Source organism: Centroberyx gerrardi, chromosome 10 (assembly GCF_048128805.1).
Source record: "Centroberyx gerrardi isolate f3 chromosome 10, fCenGer3.hap1.cur.20231027, whole genome shotgun sequence".
NCBI lineage: Eukaryota > Metazoa > Chordata > Actinopteri > Beryciformes > Berycidae > Centroberyx > Centroberyx gerrardi.
Window position 1 is genome coordinate 12620230 of NC_136006.1, and position 16073 is coordinate 12636302.

A 16073-nucleotide genomic window follows, 5' to 3' on the forward strand; every position below is an offset into this window, starting at 1 on the left:
TCGAAATATCCTGATTTATTCTCCTCAAATCTAACACTATTAAAGGAAGCAAAGGAGATTCCACTGAGTTTAAGACTGCTTATCCACATGGCACGGATATTTCAGTCAATACTTGTGAACTTCAGCAAAGTTCTGTTTCTCAAAGGGGAAAACACAGAGCACTTACAAGATAGATTCTGCTAAAAAGATAGATTCTGCTAAAAAAAAAAATATATATATATATATCCCCTCAAAAGGATTCTGATAATAAAATAGACTACAGTATCTAACAGCTTTGAGTGAATGGGACAGTGATGGTAATCATAAAAACAAGATGAAAGCTTCTATCTCTGATGTCATCATAACAGCATAACTTGCTCGAGCTATTCCACTGATCACAAATGAAAGATAATGAACACAAGACTGATTCCTACAACAATTATCGATCTGGTTTCTTATGCTGTGGGTCAGGACTCAAACTTCATCACAGCATCACACTTCCGGTGGGTCGCCACCTGACAGTAGTACCCAGTATGTGTTAATGAGCCTGCATCCCAGGACAAGAGAGTACATTGAAAAAGTTCAAGAACTCGGGTTATTGGGGAATGAAAGGGGAATACCACCGAGTTAAAGAACACACATGCTATTCATATGGCCTTGACAGATCATAGCTTGAATACTGATATTCAGTGCTAACATGGGAAAAAAATATTTATACAGATGTGATTGTGTATGTGTGTATGTATACTGTATGTGTATGATTCATATACTTCCAAGTGTGTGTGTGTGTGTGTGTGTGTGTGTGTGTGTGTGTGTGTGTTACAGCATTCTCTGAGGTGGTTTTGGGTCTTTCAGTCTCCACACACAGCTGTCGAGGCCATGCCCTACCCCCAACCTGCCAAAAAACACACTTCCAGATGTGTGTGTGTGTGCGTGTGTGTGTGTGTATGCATGTATGGGATTTTGTCTGTCTTCCTGTCTGTACGTGTGTGTATGTGTTTGAAAGAGACAGACAATAAGAGGAAAGAAAGAAAGAATATACAGTGAGAGAGAGAGAGAGAGAGAGAGAGAGAGAGAGAGAGAGAGAGAGAGAGAGAGAGAGAGAGAGAGAGAGAGAGAGAGAGAGAGAGAGCCGTCCTTTGTAAATTTTAAAAATAAAACCCATCCTTTGTGTGCTATAATAATAAACTAGTGGGGAGTAAAACAAGTCACAATGGTGCTAAAAAAAAGTGAGTGCAAGAGAAAGAAAAAACAACTACAGAAGAAAACACATAAACATATAGGAAGATAGAGGAAGACAAACAGCATAGGCTATGAATGAGATAGAAGAGAGAGAGACAAAAGGTGCGATAGAGAGCGAGAGAAAGAAAGAAAGGTGGAGGGACTAAAGAGTGAATGTGCAGACTGTTATGTCTCTTCTTCAGCTCTCTTTCTCTCTGTCCCTCTCTCTGTCTCTCTCTCCATCCTAAACCCTAACCCAAGGCAGACAGTGAGTCATTCACTCTTACGATCACCTGGCTGGGTTTTCACTCATCACTCATCTGAGGTTCACTAAAACTACCTGACCCGCACCACCAACCACACATCAGACTCATGTTCAAACCCACTGCTGTTCACCGTATTCATCAGTCCTTTTAAATGAATCAGAGGCTGCATCAGCAATCTGCACTGATGTGATATAGACACACAGCTGTGGAGTGGAGTGATGCACACATGAAGTAAAACATTGCTGCTTGATATTGATACCATAGAGAAGAGGTTGAATATAAACACTGAGGTAACTTTTTATAAGCGACATCCTGACTATGGATGACGTCATGTTATGATGGTGCAGATGAAAGAATGGTTGTGCTTTTGTTTAGAGATACTGAGATACATAGATACAGTAGATAAACAGGAAGCTATACGCACACACACACACACACACACACACACACACACACACACATGCAGCCATCATTCCTTGTGTAAAGCATGAACATATGGTGTTTATACTTTAGGATAAGTCAAACTCAAAGTCCTGTATTTAATACATCACTGCCACACGTGTGTGTGTGTGTGTGTGTGTGTGTGTGTGTGTGTGTGTGTGTGTTAAAGCCATATAAGAATGCATATGCCACAGTTGTGAGGTTAATCGTAGGGAGGGGACAGCAGAAAGAGAGAGAGAGAAATAGAGCTCTCAGAAATAGAACCAATTCTGGAATACCAATTGGATTCTAATTCTGATTCCATGATTCTATGCACCACAGGATGGGGCAGACCAGAACACTGTGACTTCATCCTCTCTGTCTCTGGTTTTCCAGCCAAGTATTTATTTTTTTTGCCAATTATGACGCATTGAATTAGAAAAACTGAACTGTCTTGGGGGCATCAGATTCTATCTACAGATAGAAGTACAGTTAGAAACGCATTTGTCGAATAAATAATGATGTAAGCTTGGCCTGATCGTCTTGACAAATGGTTTACTTTAATTTGCAGTTTAAAAGTGGCTTTGGACATTCTGAAATGTCTGTAAAATGTCTGTCCACCACAACCTCCTACAAATGTCATACCCGCTGTGACTCCCAACACAAACACTATGGGCAACTTTTTAAAGAACGCTTTAGAATTATAAAGCTAAGTATATCTCATTTTGTCACTTCATATCTATTTCACAAAGTCAAAAAAAGCACACACATATACAATTGCTCAAATATATATTCACAGTCATAGGCACAAATACACACACACACCTTCTTGTTCCTCTGTTTTGATTGGCTCACGTGTTCATGCTCATGACAGAGACTGACCAGTTTAGCAGATGATTTTAGAAACATCAAACGGACTTTCCAGCTCTCTGTCTGCCCAGTATATACAGTAGTCTCTGCGGTCACCATGCATGCTGATGAAATCATGTCATTCTCTTTCAGACGCCCCAAGGCTCGTATTATGTGGCATTCAGGTGTATAGAACTTTTTGAGACCTCCAGTGATTTCATTTTCATGAACTGTAACAGAGCCAATAGCCCGGTTTACTGGCTGGGATTGTAGTTTATTCATTACCTGGTGATAGTAGCTGCATGATCATTCCATTAGGATGCATTGGGAACTAAAGGGGCCATTCAACTTGCTTTAGATAAACAGCTCTTGTACACCTTGGTGACTCATAATATCTGTTCAAAGCTCTGATCATTTGTGTCATGCTGTCATCTCTCTCTCCGTCTCCCTCATTGCTTGTGTCTGATCTGTTCACTGTACTACAGCTAGAAAATACTTCTGAGGAATTTTATCTTCAAAGAATAATCTATCATTTGTAACAGACTATAATTAGCCTACTGTAAATTGTATACGGTGTCCAACTGGACTAAGCAGCACAGTCTCATAAAATCTCGTAAAATGAGCAAGAACTTTGAAACAGAGATTATGTGGACATGAATATTGTGAAGGTTTCGTTCCTCCAGCACAAAATAATTATGTGACAATACCATGAATTGGACGAGCCATTTTCATGTGTTTGTTACGTGTAAAGGTTAGCTAACGGTTAAGTTTAGGCAAGCAAGGAAAACTTTGGCTAGAATTAGGGTTAAGGTTAGACAACTGAAACAACTTTGGTTAAGGATACGCAACTACAGCAATTTGGTGGAGGTTATGATAAGGTTTTTGACTGAAAATGAAAACTTTTCTCACAGTAGACAACTTCTTTCATTGATAATTGAACCCAGGTCACCAGAGTTGAGGGCAAATGTATACACCCATCCACCACCCTAAAGTCTGCACCCTTAGGTCCGTTACATAGTTAACACAAGGAATGCATACGCTAACGCAATTAACCCAAAAGAATGAAAATTATGTTTTAATCTCACAATAAAAACATGAGATTAAATTCTAATTCTAAAGTAATATCTTTAAAAAAAAATGTAATCCAACCAGTACAATTTTATCAGGAACTATAATAGGTTACACCATTTTCAACACCTGCAGATTATAGTTTTGTAGATAGATAAAGCCAGAGGTTATACAGTAGGTGAAAGACTCAGACAGGCCCACAAAACTAAACCCAACTGTAAATGAGATGGCACAGACACAGGCAGGTCACACAGAGCTGTGTCTATACACTTCCGATGTTGGACAGCTGTTTCTGAATTGATTTCTGGCCTGTGTGTGTCTGTGTGTGTCTGTGTCTGTGTGTGTGGGTGGGTGGATGGGGGGGTATTCTTGCTCCGGGACATGGGGATATGTATCTGCCTGACTCTGCACTCTCCTCTTTCTGTGACTCACCGCCCAATAATCCACTCTGGTAGGTCTACACTTAGCACACACACATACACATACATATACATACACACACACACACACACACACACACAGGCACACAGACAGAGTCCATGACAAATACTGGGCTTCCACCGTTGTGAGCTCATTGAGAAACAGCTGCCATAGACTCACACAGGTCAAACCAGGGGGAAGGCTGCGTATGTCTGACTGCCTGCCTGTCTCCTCATCTGTCTCTCCCTACATATGTACTACTACACTTTCTGTCTTACTCTCTGTGTTTCTGTCTCTGTCCCTGTCTCTGTTAAGAAAAGCAAGAAATTCACTCTGACACCTATGGATATATCTGGCCGATATTGGCCTTTTAATAAAATCAGATATTGGTCAGTCAGTGTTGCCTACCACTGATATGATGGAGGTGAGGATGTGATTTTACTCAGTCAGCTTCAGGGTTGGCAGTGTGTAAAATGTGCAATAAAACCTGTCTCACCAAGCCTTAAGGAGCTGCTACTCCACATACAGTAAGAGTTTCATTAGCCTTGGTCTTGGTCTGTTTCAGAGGGCTTTCCACTCTAAAGAATAAAATTCTGGGGAAACACTGAATTTTTGTAATTTTATGGATTTGGATGGAAATGGTTTGGATGGAAATGGTCACTTTTAAATGTACAGAGTGTTGGCTCAAAATATTGTCCATCAGCAGCTTCAATTCAACAAGACTAGGTCAAAACCTAGTATGTGGCTGGACCGTGTCCGTCTCCTCTCTCCGCCGCTGTCCTCTCCACCGCGCCCACGGCCCGCATTGATCCTCCCGATCCAAGCCCCAGTCACTCTGGTACCCATCGGTGCCGAAAACGCCGTTTGCCGGACACCCGCCGATGCATCGGCGTCGGGACCCCCGCCAAAATGTCGGCCGGATCACCGGGAACAAATCGGCGCCCAGCTATCGGCACCGGCCGGAAGTGTGCCCCCTGGAAACTCCGGGAAGCGTCGGCAGTAAGCCCTCGGCGCGCCGAAACCTCCATGCTTGTCTGTGTCTCTTTCTCCGCCGACAGAACAGAGGGCTGTCAGGTGGACTGAGCTCGTGCATATGCATCGAAATAAACGGCGATATGATATAATTGTATAGATTCCACTTTAGCTTCAGTTAGCTTCAGCTTACATGATGATATTGGTCAGCCTGCTTACTGTGTGGGAGAAACGGGCTCCCATCTCAGCGGAGAAACAAGATGGTGGAGAAAATGAATCTTAAATTTCTGGCTCTGTGAGCCTATGATGTGCCACATGCCATGGCCGACCAAAGGTGTAACTTCATCACTCAGTCACTCAGTCATTCAGTCAGTCAGTGAGTGAGTGACAGACATTTGCGTTTATAGGGCTGGCCCCGCTGTTGCGGTCCAGTCAAAAATATCGGTATCAGTCTTCAAAAACCCAGATCGATCAATCCCTACTAATGCTTCCCTTTTCAAAGATGAAGTCAGTACAACACTCTCCTCTACTAGAAAACCTAATCTTCTGCTAATTGAATAACTACATTTTGAAGGAGCTAATTTTAGAATGAACTTAATCAGTAGCATGGGAGTGTTTGATGCAGGTAAGCGGAGGACATGTGGGTTTGAAACCAGGAGGTTCACACTTGGTGTAAGCAAGTCCTTCCTAACATGAATGACACCCATAGAATCTAAACATCTCTATAGTAGCTTAATCCAAGTATCCTTATTTTTTTCAATCAAGGCCCAAATGAGAAATTTAGCTTCTCATCCTGGGATCCACCATCATTAAAACATAAATGCTACTAAATGCATAGCATGAGAAAACAGGTAACCAGCCTGTAATTATATATGAAACAAAACATTTCAAATGAGAACATTTCACTAATATGCATCTGCTCTTCAAAAAGTAAACATAGACAGCAATTTCCTTAGCAAAAAATATGACATTCAATGAGATACAACCATAACAAATTGTTACTTGGAATGACACCAGCTGAGTTCTGAGCTGCAGTGGAATTGGCTTTTATTCTGTGTTTTTCTGTGTGTGTGTGTGTGTGTGTGTGTGTGTGTGAGCGCAATCGGCATTACATCCTATCTGACTCAAAATTTTGCAACCCTCTGGGAGAAACACATTAAACACACACGTTCCCTGGGGGAGGCCCATCAAAAAGGAGGCTTGCCCCAGTGCGGTATGGGTAAATGATAGAGAGTGAGCGTGGTGGGGGATGAGGCAGAGAGGAATGGAGAGAAAAGAGGAAAGTAGAGTCAGCTGCTTCAACATGAGGGGAGACAGTGTGAGACCACACCTAGAACCCCATGAAGAGAGAAAGTGACAAATAGAAGCAGATGGGGGAAAAAGAGAAGGTAAAATGGGCTCTTAGGCGTTTGACTGATCTCAAAAACCCGAGAGAGCACGCTGCTGCTGTCACGTGAAAACCTCATGACTCTAAGTTTGCTGTTCCAAATCCAATTTTTGCTAGACCTGAATGTTCACACGGTCAACTATGTGCAGAGAAAATTCACTGACGCTGTAGCAAAACAAAATACTCCTTTACTCCCACTGCATAATTTAAGAAAAGACACAGGCATGAATCTGTTTTTTCTCATTCCTGAAAAGCTGACTCTTGTGAGATATGAACTTTTCATCCAATGGAAGAATCAGATTTATTGCGAGACAAAAGCCTACATTACTACAGCCTGAAGGTGCGTGTGTGTGTGTGTGTGTGTGTGTGTGTGTGTGGGGGGGGGGGGGGGGGGCATGGGGAATGAAAGTATTTTGAGTCATCTGAAATCCCCTCTTATCTGGTAACTACCCACCAATAGACACAACTATCTCTTTTTCTCTTTCTGTCTCCCTTTCTGTCTATCTCTATGCTTTCCTGTCTGTCTCACATGCATTTTCTCTTCCTATCTCTCTCAAATGCATGCACCCACCCACCCACCCACCCACACACACACCCACACACACACCCACACACACACCCACACACACACACATTCTCCCTATACCCAACACATCCCTTTTTTTCCTCTCTCCTCCCACTCTATGTGAACTTAAGCCTGTGTTGTTACTAGTCCTACATATACGAACCCTCTCTAATGACCCACAGTGGGATATGAGCGTTTAAGACAACACAGCGAGGGAGTCTTTGGTTTGTTATTTCTGGCTATGATTCATAAAGCCTTCACCCTCATAAATTAACCATGACCAAGTCTACGTCTCCAAAAGCCTCTCACATTCTCACTGACATCATGCTGGACTGAAACTAGGGGGATTACGTTTTCATGCTTTATTGAAAGCAAGATTAACTTACAAAGATACCCCTATGTGAATATATCACTAAGAGATTAAAAATTAATATAGGAGCTTTGGATACACAAGTCCAAGGTAATCATTGCTTTGATGTTTGACAAGTCATCGGTATCTTTTTCTTTTAATGTTATTTGATAAATGTTTTTTGCTGAGTCATGATTTACAGTGGGCTTCCAGAGTAGATCAAAAGCTAAAGCAGACATCTTGAAAACCCACCCAAAATTACCACATTTCTGAAAAATATCATGCTAACTCCTGCAGGGTCACTTTTTTTTCCTCATATACAGTATTTCTGCGCAGACATGTGATACTGCTGTCCAGACACAATTGGGGCCAATAGGCAGGTTTTACCCCTGTAGGTTTACTTAATTGACTGAATATGTCAACAAGGAAATGGATAGAATCTCAACATGAAAAATACTTTCCTTTTTGGCATCTGTTAAGAAAATATGATAACCATTCTCGCATCTGTGGACAAGATACTGATGATTTCAAAAACCTGAATGGTACTTCAGTCTTTCATGGAAAAGAGAGTGAACACAGGGATTAAAGTGTTATCTAGCCTGCTTGCATGTTTTGTGAGAAAGTGCAGTGTTGCATTCTCAGAGAGCTGGCAAGCCTTACTTATCTGACTCCATATCTTTTTGTGAAAGACTGATATGGAGGTAGAACAGGAGAAGGAGGAGGAGGGGGAGGGAGGAAAATTAAATGAGAGGAGAGAAGGAGGAGGGAGAGGAGGTGAAAGGAGAGGAAGTGGGTGAGGAGGAGAGAGAGATGTCTGAAAAAGGAGAAAGAGAGAGAGAGGAGGAGGAGGAGAAGGAGACTAGGCAGATGGAGGATAGAGGGCGAGTCTGGCAAACTTCCTGCTCTCTGACTGCAGCAGAAAGCCAATCTTGGTCTGTTGGTCTTTTCTCTAGCTGTTGCCTTCTGCCCGCTCAGAAATGTTGCCAAGTAGAATTGTACTGCATTTTTTTTTCTTTCTTCCTCGCTTGCAATCATCTCTTTCCTCTTTACATGTTTTTCTATCTGTGTCATCTGAAAATGGTGTCTCCCGAGTGCTGCGTGATGATTTTAGGTCAGAGCAATTATGCTGATTAGGGGCCGTTATATTCTCTCTCTGCAGCGTCTGCGTGTGTGTGTGTGCGTGCGTGTGTGTGTGTGTGTGTGTGGGGGGGGTGTTCACATGCATATCGTCACTGAAAATCACCAATTTTGGTGATTTTCCTGTTTAAATTTCAATTGCAGGACTACACGCTCCTCTATTCCACAACCCTTGGGTTTGTGAATCCTTTTCAAAACCAATTAGATAACCTCAAAAATGCATGGTTGTCTGCAAACTTTTTCCTGAAAAGTTTACATTTTGAAGATAAGTTAAGATAAGATAAGTTTTTCATCCAACAACAGCAATATGTGAAAAATATATGCAGAGATATACAGTGCTGACAATTTGACCTGAACATGTCTAAAAGTCTGAAAATCACTGAATCAGATTATGTGAGATGATTCTGTTGTTCTGCTGGGTCTCAAGTGAAGAGAAATCAATTGTCTTCTATTCCATTCTAGTATATTCTATTGTGAACCCTGCAGGCCTCCTTACATAACAAACACAATGAGCTGTGCATTATTTTCATGCATCACAGAAAATCTATACAAATATAAAAGTAAAAGAAATCCTTTCATGTAATGCATCCATTAACCCTGGTGTTTCTGCATGACAGTTTACAGTGGAGACGACTTTCAGATTAGTTTTCGATTACTGTAACATGACGTCTTGTTCCAGGAAATGGTTTGTCTTTGTTTGTTTGTTTGTGGGAGAGAGGATGTAGCCATGAAGAGAAACAGGAGAGAAGAGGAAGAGAGAGAGAGGGAGAGAGAGAGAGAGAGAGAGAGTAAGATCAAGAGCAAAGGGGAGGAGGAGAGTAGATAAAAAAAAAGAGAAAGAAGGAAATAAAGATCAAAAGTGACAAATTAGGGCAGCATCTGTTTCTCTTTGATGTGAGAAAGCTCTCGGAGGAGAAATCTGTTTTCTGCCTAGCAACCTCTGTAGAAGACTAATTGAATGTTTATCTTTACTGGCTAAGGGCCACCTCATGAAGCTATGGTTTTCCCTGGATGAGTTAGAGTCTGGCTTGGCACACACACACACATACACACATACACACACACACACACACACACACCCATAGACACACACAGAAAGATAGGCAGACAAACCCATACACAAGGGACACAAACATGTACACACTCACACATACACTGACACAAAACTGAAACATACACAAAGAGAGGCACACAAATATGCAATCATTCACCCAAACACACACACACACACACACACACACATATATGTACATACACACACGGACACACACACACATATATGCGCACACACACACTTTCTGTAACTCCCTGAGGACCAGATCCCATCCTACCATTATCATCAGGTATTAACTGGGTGTGTATGGAAAGACACACACACACCCAAACCTACACAGATGCACATACAAAAACACACCCACCCACCCACCCTCCCTCTCTCTCACACACACACACAGACACACACACACACACACCCACACAGAGTGTCCTTTTTATAGCGACTGTAAGGGAGATAGAATGATTAGAGGTTTTCAACTGACGGATGTATAAAAACACTGAAGCTCTCAGATCAACCCAGGTCATCTGAGAGGGGGGGGAGGGGGGGCGGTGAAGAGAAGCAGAAAGGAATGAAACTGATTACAGACAAGAAGAGGAAGAGACTACGGCGAGAGGGACAAAAAGGAGAACGGGTGGAACGAAGAGTGGGGACGGTAATTGAGAGAAAGAGTGAGTGAGAGAGAGAGAGAGAGAGAGAGAGAGAGAGAGAGGAAGGAGAAGTGTGAAGAGAAGACAAAGAGGAAAAGAGATGGGAATGAGAAATAAAGTAGCAAGAGGAGGGCAAAGGTAATTTAAAGAGCAGAGGAAGTGGGGAAAGGGAGAAAAGGAAGAACAAGGGATGTTAAGAGAGAATAAGAAATCAAAGACCAAAGCAGAGGGAGAGGAATAGGGAGAAAAACACAAAATAGGGGTCAGACAGAGAGTTGTTTGGCATTTGAATGGTTGTTGGTTGGTTCGTTTTGACCAGCAGTGCCAAGTGCTGCCAGTTTCCCTGAACAAGGTTAACTAACTTTCATGAATTGTAGATATGTACCAATTGGCTCCAAGGACTGATGTTAGCTAAATACTGTGAAACAACACAACGGCCAGTTTCTTGCAACATGGTTGTATCTGTCCTTTGAAGAATATACCATAAATACAATATGTATTACAGGCTACACAGCTTTCAAGAGTGATGTAGATTATAAATAGGACAAAAGAAATAAAATATAGAAATAAAAAGAAATTTGAAAAAAGTCTCAGTGTTGTTGGCAAAACTGCCCATTTCCATCCCCTCAAAATATTGTTTATGCACGTGTCACGATCCTAAAGGAGAAAAAACTGATGATGCTAAAAGGGGAGGTGGTGGTGTTAAAGGTCCCATACTCTACACTTTCCAATGTTTGGTTTTATGTCTTGAGATCCATTCAAAGCTGTTTGTGTGGTGTCATGTACCAAAAACACTCTCAATCCATTTTTACACATTCATTTTCCAGCATCTCTCTGAGCCTGGCCAAGAACAGGCTGTTTCTGTTGCTGTGTCTTTAAGGCTCATTAATATTAACGACCCTCTGTTCTGATTGGCTAACCGTTTCAAGAGTGAAATGTGAGACACCACAGACCCGGCAGGACAGGCAGTGACAGGTAGGGAAAACTCTCCGGTAATAAACAATGACAACCGTTTGACAAACCTTTTTTAAAGGTTTATTATTTCTTACAAAAATGATAATGAGCGAACCTTTGTGACGCCACAAAGTTACAGAAGTCCAAATGGCTTGTTTCACAATGTTTAGATGGCACATCCAACTCCTTTATAATCAAAGAGGCAAGGGAAATCCCGTTTTCCACGATATGGGAGAGAGGAAGGGCTAGAAAGGAGAGAGAGTGAAAAACAGGGAGGGAAAAGTATGGTGAAAAAAACAAATATGTACATGAGAAACCGTGTGAGCAGGGCCTGGAATTTGGCCTGGAAAAGATGGAAGTGGGATGTGTGTGAGAGAGAAAATGTTTCCTGAGAATGCCCATGTGCTACATATAATTAATAGCTGTTAAAGGATGCCTCGGTCCAGCCCTCTAACCCTCTAGCCTGGGTGAGTGTGTATGTCTGTGTGTGTGTCTGTGTGTGTCTGTGTATGGGCTGGTTTAGTCCTCTATGATGCCATGCTGGGAGACCAGAGTCATACCCTGTCTTTCCCATGTCCTCTGCCTCTCATGTGGTTCCCACACCTCTCTGGAGCCATGTCAGAGGGGAAAAACTAGGAGAGGACAGTGTCATCATGAGCAGACAGGCCCATGCCCCTTTACTCTGCCATACATCAAATGTTCTTGTAATGTCAGTATTTTGTGTAAAATGTATAATTTCTGTCACCTAAAACAGACCTGATAAACATGATGAGTTTATTGGCTTATTATTTCTGATTTATTGTTGGTAAAGCAGTTGGCTATGGTCCTCCCTCCACTCCCAGCTCTCCACCAGTTCCCAGCTGACTTTCTCTCTTCTGGGTCTGGGAATCTGAACAGGGAGCTAATTTGTAAAAATGTACATGAATTTCATCTTTGACTATATTTTTAAGGTAACTTGTAGGATTTTCTCCAAAGATATCCCCATATTAAATCAATTGTGACAGCAACCTTTGTCACCATTACTCTCTAAAGCCTTTTTGAGTTGCTTTCAATTGATATATTTCATTGTTTTCCCCCTCTTTGCTGCTTTGTATGCATAATTTTCTAAAAAAACAGACCAAATGAAAGCATGTAGCAGGTTACTGGGGCTGTTTGTACAGCCACTGTTTTTTGCAGTCTATTAAGTATGCACACACATTCACACATCATGGAGTTCATGGCTTCACAATATGCAGTTTTCTTTCTGTGCAACAAATTGAGATAAGCCAGATTTGGGGGGCAGAGCAAGGGACTTGTTTTAAGTGAGTGTCCCTTTACATGTTGTTTCAAAAAATAAAGCGATAATGTTGCAACGTCTGAGGCACACACACATGCACACACACGTGCGCACCCACACACACACACACACACATGCAGAAACAGCAGCAGGCTGTGTCCATCTATGGTAGGGTTAGTGTTTCAGAGTCTCCAGAATGTGTGGATGTTAAATAGTGAATCATTGTGTTTTTTTCCACACTAACATAATATAAAAACTCAACCCTTTTTCCTTTTTGGTGTATCCAGTCATTTGGTGCCTCTTTATCACTAGGTTACTTGCTAAGACAAAAATATACAAATACACTGTAGATACACATAAGCTATTCAGGTAGGAGTGCTTAACAGTTATTTATTCTTACTATTTTACAGTCTGCAGAAGAGAAAGACAAATATATAAAAGTCTGCATGGGTGACATCATGACAGGCTGGCAAAAATACAAAATAGATGTTTTGATTTGCTGCACCGCCGATTCAAAAATAAGTGGTGTAGTTTGGATTGGAATCTGTGAGTGGAGTATGAGTGTAGGCCAGCATACTTTTTCTCTTTTTCTGCTTTGTCTCTTCTGTCCTTGTGTGTCAATCACCAATGTCATACAGAAGTTTAGGTTTTTTTTTCTTTTTTTTTAAAATCATGGGTCACATAGTCCAAAATGTATAGGAAATGCTTCATACTGTAACTCAAACCAAGCCAAACCACTGAAAAAACACTTTTTTTCCCATTTCTTAAGAGTGGACTTTTAAAGATACTAGATGTTTGCAAAACACTGATAAACTTATTTTTTTACTTATATTTGAACTTGGTATTTCTTGACAAGTTAGCTGCCTTAAATGAGAATAGAAAGCTACACAGATTAGACAAGATGTGTGATAAGTCACAAAAATGTCCACCTTCTCCTGCAATTTCAGGTTTTGAAGGGATGGCAGACCACCATCAGGCACCTACATTCCATAAAAAAAGGCTCTAATCTTTTCCTCTCCCATTCAAAAGGGAAAGTACCTTTAATAACAGGACTGTGGATTTTGGGGTTCTGACACAAACAAGTGAAGCAGAAGTATATATGTGGTTGACCCGCTCTTCACCCCTACAGGTAATACGTGGGGGAGAAAGAGGAAGACGGACAGAAAGAGAAAGAAACCTCTGTCATTATCGTCATCAATCGCGGCTGTGTGTGTAATTAGATATGAGTCATCTTTAATACCACAGACAGTTAGGGGAAGAGAAACCATGGCTTTGTCTTTACTGCGTACTTGCAACAGTGACCAATTTCAGGGTTCGGGTTAGCCTGTATTATATTTACATCCTACTGATTTGGAGAGTAGAGCCTTTGAAGCAATAAGAACTAACGTATCTTGTAGTCTTGCTATCCATTCCCCAGCTGTACTGATATGGTCAGGGAAGGGAGGAATGCAGCATCTGTCTTTGTTTTAATGCACATCTCAATGTACAAAATGCACAACTATTTGTTATGCACTTGTGCATGTTGATGAGTAAAATCCAATCTTAACCTGCTGTCTGCCTCCACAGCTTCTTATTGACTCAAGTCTATTGTTCCTGAGTCAAAACTTGTCTTCAAGGGGAAGAGTCAGGTCATTGAGGTGGGGTGAGATATACTTCATTCCTCTATACCTGGACATTTCCTGTCCAAATCATGTCTGGCCTTTATTGAGCAGAATCTAACTAAAACAATATTATTGTGAAAATTTAAGTTGCTGTATTTTAACGTTGCTGTATTCTCCAAAGAAGGGATTAAAGCAGCTGATCACATAGAGAGCCAGAGTGCTGAGATCACATTCAGATAAACCGATCATTAATTAGGTCTATATGTCATTGATATTGAACTGTACAGAATCTGTACTTGTTAAATCTTTCATCTTGGTGTCAGAAATGAAATTTGAACCCACATCTTCATCTTGAAGTCAAGCAATTTGCTCTGCTACATCTACTTGGATTTAGGATAGGTTTATAAACCTTGATACTAGCCTGGATACCAGTCCTGTGGGAAAGCCTAGACAAGATAGGGCTGTAACTGTAGAGATATCATTAGATGATTGAACAGCTGTGTGCATGAGGAGAGCTTTCCTTTCTCTTACTCTCAATTTCTCACTTAATCTTTCTTAATCTTTTGACTCTAGCTGGTAAGTTTGGTGGCTCAAAACTACTATTCATGGCTCTACCATCTTCACAACTGACTCATCTGTGCTGTGGCATTTGTCTCTCCTAATTTTCCTGTCTCTCCGCACCATATATTATCACCAGGATTAATAAAAATGCTCCAGGAGACTGGGCTGCCTACACTACGTTAAACAGTAGCTCTTCTGTTCCGATGGCAGAGCAGATATACGGGGGCAGGTCACTGCACAACATCAAAAGAGCCTGACCTGATTTATCTGTCCTGGTTCACTGGACAGGTAGGCAGAGGAACAGAGGTCTCCTAATAATGGAGCCCTGCGAAAGACATGAAAGGACCCAATACCGTCTCTTGATCTCTTGTACTTACTACACACACACACACACACACACACACACACACACACTTCTTCAAGTTCAGTGAGACGTCTTAGCTGGTGCACTGGGTTCAAATCCCCTCTGCCATCAAAGATCTAAGCACTCATATGGGAATTCACGTGATCATAATATTATGTATATATTTCAAAATAAACTGGTGTATGATTTTAAAAACACAGGGAGGAAAGAGTCAAGCTACCTTCCTTTGTTCAATTCTTTGTTCCTTTATTCCTTAAATCCATTCAATATTTTCATCCCTTCTTCTATCCTCCATTCTTTTTCTACTTTCCTTCTACTTCCCTTCCATCCTTCCTCCTCTCATCACTTCCCTCATGTAGTTCCTTCCCTCCCTCCTTCCCTCTATCCATTCACTCCTGTTCTCTTCCTCCCTAAACAGAGATTTCATAGCTTTCTATGGCATATCAAGACGTGTACTATAATACTGAACACTTAACAGCAACATGGTAGGTAGTTTGGTGAAGTCCAGAGAGAATGCATGTGCACATGAACACCGACATAAGGTAAAAATGTGCAGTAACATGCCCATGTGCAGCGTGCATTAAGGCACATTCAGTGTACAGTCACTAAAACCCCAAAATACATGGAATGATACACGCTACATCAGCATGGACACACACTACCCCCTCTCTCCCTCTCACACACACTCTCACTCTCTCTCTCACTCTCTCACCCCCTCCCTCCCTCCTTGGTGCCCCTCTCATAATAACCCAGTTGATGTCTTTCCAATGCTACTGGAGTGGCTAGTGCTGCACTATAGAACCATCTGGAAGTGTGTGTGTGTGTGTGTGTGTGTGTGTGTGTGTGTGTGTGTGTGTGTGTGCCTGCATGTATTTCCCAGTCTGTTTCCACTTATTGGTTTCCACTCAGACCAGACTGACTCACTCAGGCTATGATGTAAAACTGAAATGTAGAGACAGAGAGAGAGAGGGGGGCGTAGA